At 43.1% G+C, this 6,000-nt stretch overlaps 1 long non-coding RNA gene across 3 annotated transcripts; it reads right to left on the bottom strand.

Moving 5' to 3' along the window:
- LOC113008091 (uncharacterized) lies at positions 1–4,747 on the bottom strand. 3 transcript variants are annotated; one of them, XR_013902224.1, is made up of 3 exons: positions 4,096–4,747; positions 3,874–3,931; positions 1–549 (listed from the first exon to the last, which is right to left on the bottom strand). It is a non-coding gene; the product is annotated as an uncharacterized LOC113008091 (long non-coding RNA). The 3 variants fall into 3 exon arrangements; XR_013902225.1 differs by adding an exon at positions 2,128–2,222 and having other exon boundaries at positions 3,874–4,741; XR_013902222.1 differs by having other exon boundaries at positions 3,874–4,741.
- Between the last annotated feature and the right edge of the window lie 1,253 nt (positions 4,748–6,000).

Below are 6,000 nucleotides of genomic sequence, written 5' to 3'. Positions count from 1 at the left end.
AGAATCAGAATGGGGTTTATTGCCAAATGTTGAGCAGGTTTACAACATTAGGAAATTGCTGCGGTGCTTCAGTGCAAACATGCTGTCATAAATATCACTTAAATAGACATGAAAAAATAAAAGTAGGGATAAGAATTAAAAGTGCTACGTGGAAAGATATGTGCATGAGATATACATGAGATATATACATGAGAATAAGAATTAAGAGTGCTACGTAGAAAGATATATACATGAGTGCAGGTGGTGATCAGTGCCAAACATAGAATGATGCAGTGACACAGCGTAGGGTCATGTGTTAGTGGCGGGTAGAGGAGAAAGAACACAGCCCTGAGGGGAGCCGGTGCTGATGGTCCGGGAGTCCGAGACATTCTTTCCCAGCCTCACATGCTGCTTCCTGTCCGTCAGGAAGTCAGTGATCCACCGGCAGATGGGATCAGGCACATTCATCTGGGAAAGCTTGTCTCGGAGATGGTCTGGAAGGATGGTGTTGAAGGCAGAGCTGAAGTCCACAAACAGGATCCTGGCGTAGGTTCCTGGGGAGTCCAGATGCTGCAGGATGAAGGTGAGTGATTAAGTTTTTCTCCTAAATAGAGATCATTACAGAACGCCTAGTCCTACTTAAAATCCCATTTATTATTTTATTTTTTTTTTATCATCTACTTGAACTAAGGAAAACGTTTGACTAACTCAAAGACAATTTCCACGCCTCCCCTGCCTGACTGCAGAGGCAGTTTTGAATTTAGGAGCGCCAAGATGGCAGCGGAAAACCCTGGCGGCTCTCTGGTGAGTATATATTTTTTTTTATCTTCAAGTTAAATCCGTTGCTCACGTATAAAGTACACAGATGGGGTCTTTGCTCAACTCGTCTGAGGCGTGTCTCACTAAGCGCTACATGCTAGCATCCTGCTAACCGAGCTACCCTTTACATGCTGTGCTTTAGAAAATAGGATATTCGTTAAAAAAATACTCCGCAGATATTGATAGATAGACGAACACTGCAAATATAATGTTGGAAACGAGAACGGCCTTTGGTGAAGGGGTAAAATACACCATGAATAAAGCCATAGAGTGAATGGCTGCCATGGTTGCAGAACAGCCTGATTTAATGACAAGAATGGGGAAGAGTGAGGTGAAGTGAACCATAGCCACAAAACACGGTCAGACAAGGCGGCAAAAGGGCAGTGATCTGTCCGTCAGTATGAAGTTGGTGTGTGCTTTGGTGAACAAAAACTCCAGACTGGTAGCAGGAAGATGGGAGACTCGTGTTTCACTGGAATAGTGGTGAATTAAAACATCCTTTGTTGGGGACATTTCGGTGTAAATGCATCCATACAGGCAAGACAGAGGCAGACTAGACAGTGAAGAAAACAAGGCAAACATTAGAAATATAAAAACAGAAATATAGGATGAGTCGGGGATGAGTTCCTGCCCCAAGTGGAGGAGTTCAAGTATCTCGGGGTCTTGTTCGCGAGTGATGGGAGAAGGGAGCCGGAGATCGACAGACGGATTGGGGCTGCAGCTGCAGTAATGCGGACGCTGCACCGGTCCGTCGTGGTGAAGAGGGAGCTGAGTGTAAAAGCGAAGCTCTCAATTTACCGGTCGATCTACGTCCCTACCCTCACCTATGGCCACGAGCTGTGGGTAGTGACCGAAAGAACGAGATCGCGGATACAAGCGGCAGAAATGAGCTTCCTCCGAAGGGTGGCTGGCCTCTCCCTTAGAGATAGGGTGAGAAGTTCGGCCATCCGGGAGGGGCTCAGAGTAGAGCAGCTGCTGCTCCACATCGAAAGGAGCCAGCTGAGGTGGTTCGGGCATCTGACAAGGATGCCCCCTGGGCGCCTCCTGGGTGAGGTGTTCCAGGCATGTCCCACCGGGAGGAGGCCCCGGGGCAGACCCAGGACACGCTGGAGAGATTATATCTCTCGGCTGGCCTGGGAACGCCTTGGTATTCCCCCGGATAAGCTGGAGGAGGTGGCTGGGGAGAGGGAGGTCTGGGCCTCTTTGCTTAGGCTGCTGCCCCCGCGACCCGGCCTCGGATAAAATCATATGGAGACAATATTGGACACAAAAAATATATAACAATTTAGTTAAATGTAGCATTAACTCATAAGTCTTGCTAAAGTAAACCTTGTATTCTGATTCATCACAGCAGCAGTTCAGTTGGATGATGTCAGCAACTGCAGCAAGTGTCTTGCTGACTGAATAATTTCATCTTGCATAATCTGAAACAAACACATAAAGACAGAAACAATTTATAAATTAACGTTCGATAAAATCTAAGAATTAATCATTTATTAGATACCAATATGAATATGTCTACCATAAAACTTGTGTGGAGCGAAGTTACATTCAATCAAGATGGTCTGGCATGCTACAACTTTATAGTATTCTGGCTACAAGTATACATACCCATCTTGTACATGTTTTTTAACATTATTATTGTTATTATCCTACCCAATTATGTGTTTCTTTTAATCAGAGTATGCTGTTTTAATGACTTTACAATATCATTTACATTGTGTTCCTTACATTTTCCCTAATTGTATGTTATATTAATCCTATATTTCCATCCATCCATCTTCATCCGCTTTATCCGAGGCCGGGTCGCGGGGGCAGCAGCCTAAGCAAAGAGGCCCAGACCTCCCTCTCCCCAGCCACCTCCTCCAGCTTATCCGGGGGAATACCAAGGCGTTCCCAGGCTAGCCGAGAGATATAATCTCTCCAGCGTGTCCTGGGTCTGCCCCGGGGCCTCCTCCCGGTGGGACATGCCTGGAACACCTCACCCAGGAGGCGCCCAGGGGGCATCCTTGTCAGATGCCCGAACCACCTCAGCTGGCTCCTTTCGATGTGGAGCAGCAGCTGCTCTACTCTGAGCCCCTCCCGGATGGCCGACCTTCTCACCCTATCTCTAAGGGAGAGGCCAGCCACCCTTCGGAGGAAGCTCATTTCTGCCGCTTGTATCCGCGATCTCGTTCTTTCGGTCACTACCCACAGCTCGTGGCCATAGGTGAGGGTAGGGACGTAGATCGACCGGTAAATTGAGAGCTTCGCTTTTACACTCAGCTCCCTCTTCACCACGACGGACCGGTGCAGCGTCCGCATTACTGCAGCTGCAGCCCCAATCCGTCTGTCGATCTCCGGCTCCCTTCTCCCATCACTCGCGAACAAGACCCCGAGATACTTGAACTCCTCCACTTGGGGCAGGAACTCATCCCCGACTCATCCTATATTTCTGTTTTTATATTTCTAATGTTTGCCTTGTTTTCTTCACTGTCTAGTCTGCCTCTGTCTTGCCTGTATGGATGCATTTACACCGAAATGTCCCCAACAAAGGATGTTTTAATTCACCACTATTCCAGTGAAACACGAGTCTCCCATCTTCCTGCTACCAGTCTGGAGTTTTTGTTCACCAAAGCACACACCAACTTCATACTGACGGACAGATCACTGCCCTTTTGCCGCCTTGTCTGACCGTGTTTTGTGGCTGTGGTTCACTTCACCTCACTCTTCCCCATTCTTGTCATTAAATCAGGCCGTTCTGCAACCATGGCAGCCATTCACTCTATGGCTTTATTCATGGTGTATTTTACCCCTTCACCAAAGGCCGTTCTCGTTTCCAACATTATATTTGCAGTGTTCGTCTATCTATCAATATCTGCGGAGTATTTTTTTAACGAATATCCTATTTTCTAAAGCACAGCATGTAAAGGGTAGCTCGGTTAGCAGGATGCTAGCATGTAGCGCTTAGTGAGACACGCCTCAGACGAGTTGAGCAAAGACCCCATCTGTGTACTTTATACGTGAGCAACGGATTTAAATAAAATTAAGGTTTCAAAAGACAAACTTGAAGATAAAAAAAATATATATACTCACCGGAGAGCCGCCAGGGTTTGCCGCTGCCATCTTGGCGCTCCTAAATTCAAAACTGCCTCTGCAGTCAGGCAGGGGAGGCGTGGAAATTGTCTTTGAGTTAGTCAAACGTTTTCCTTAGTTCGAGTAGATGATTAAAAAAAAATAATAATAATAAATGGGATTTTAAGTAGGACTAGGCGTTCTGTAATGATCTCTATTTAGGAGAAAAACTTAATCACTCACCTTTAAACAGCTCTCTTTTAGGAGACACACTGCTGGCTAACGGTGTCATGTGATCAAACAGCGTAATTTAATTGGCTGAGAGCCACTCGACTCGATCTGGTGCTGATTGCTCTGGCTTGGGTCATTAAAGTTCATCACTTTTGCAGTTGAATTTTTGCAGGTGAATTTTTGCAGGTGAATATTTTTGCAGGGAAATTTGGAGGATAAAAATTCAGTGTCATAAATTCAATGTCTAAAAATACTTGAATTCTGATGATACTATATTTCTTCCATACTGAGAGAAAGGAAAAAACAAAACAAAAAAACCCCATGGCTCCCAATAAGGAGCAGGCTTGCGTCGTTCACTCGCGACCGACACATCACTAGAAAGAGAGAGAGCAAGTTTTGAGATGTGAGAGATTTGTGACGTTTAGCGTATAGTTAGTGCACTGTGTTGTCTTGTGTAGTCGTTGTTTTTTTGTTTTGCGTAGCAGTGAGGGCACTAATGAATGTCACAAAGGCAGATTGCAATGTAAACGCTGTCTCCAGGTGGAAAACCAGAAGAGTGATACACCTCCTGTTGTCAGGCCTGCAGGGTTTATCCCTGTGGTGGTCTCTTCTGTATTGTGTTTTTATTGGCACAAATAATTTGTGGGACATCTTATTGTGACACCTGATTGTTATAGTTATAGTAGTATTTTTAAGTTGTTGTACAAAATTTAAAAAAACAACAACAACAACAAAAAAAAAAACCCATGAGATGCGTGGGCTGAATTACTAGATAAATAGTTGCATATAACTTTGTTTACAAAATGTATGCATAACTTTACAAAAATTACTATTTATATTTCCATTTCAAGTTCTGAAAGTAATTTACTAAATATGTCTGTGGGTTTCACAGTAAAAAAAAATACTACGGTACTAGGATTTCATGTTTTTTGTGTGATTTCAGATCAGTTGTGTTAATACAGAATGTCAATGAAAAAATTACTGTAGATTCAGACACATGAGGTTGTGCTGAAAAGAATGATACCAAGCAAGGCAAGGTAAAAAATCAAATCAAATAAAACCATTTGAAGGTGAAATACAAATGTAAAATCAAAAGTAGTCAAAAATGGCCAATTATATTTTGCACCTCAGAGTCCAAAATATAATCCCAACAAATCGTGAAAAATAAGGTTTTCATTTTTGTTCATGACAGTGTAAATTTGTGTGAATTCAAGCATGTACCAATCTGATTTTTTTCTAACAAAAAAGTGAAACTTAAGTTAGACCTGTGTTTGTAAATCAACTGCCCCATGTTGGGTTGCTTTCTGGATTTTATACTTATTGGTAGGGCAGGGCAATATGGCCAAAAATATTTATCACGATATATATTTGAAAATGTGCGATAACGATTTAATTGACGGGAGACAAAATACTTTACAACTCCACAACTTTATTAGTGGGGGAAAAAAATCCATCAATCTATTTTCACTCAAACAAGCTGCTGTTTTTTTATGTGCATTAAAGTTATATAACAATCTAACAGTGCAAATGCAAATTCCTTGATGACAGTTTGGAATTTCCAGTGGATATTGGCCGACATATCCTGAGCATAACCATGTATAATATCCACAGAACTTAAAAAGAGGTTATACACACAATGCGGTAGTATTATGTTGAAGCACAGTACATATCACTCCGCGAGGCTCCTGACTACAGTAGCTGTAATTAGGGATGGGTATCGTTTAGGTTTTATCCGATACCGGTGCCAAACCGGTACTTTTGAAATGGTGCCGGTGCTTAAACGGTGCTCAAACCGGTGCTTAAAGAATGGAGAACACAAAATTGGTCCAAAAACCTCTCATGTTCAGCTGGTTTTTTGTAAAAAGATAACAATGTTAGCCTTTTCTGCAGCTATGGGGCATATATGGTATCACTCTT

The sequence above is a fragment of the Astatotilapia calliptera genome, chromosome 16 (assembly GCF_964374335.1).
Source record: "Astatotilapia calliptera chromosome 16, fAstCal68.1, whole genome shotgun sequence".
Classification (NCBI taxonomy): domain Eukaryota; kingdom Metazoa; phylum Chordata; class Actinopteri; order Cichliformes; family Cichlidae; genus Astatotilapia; species Astatotilapia calliptera.
This window is presented reverse-complemented; position numbering and strand designations above follow the sequence as displayed.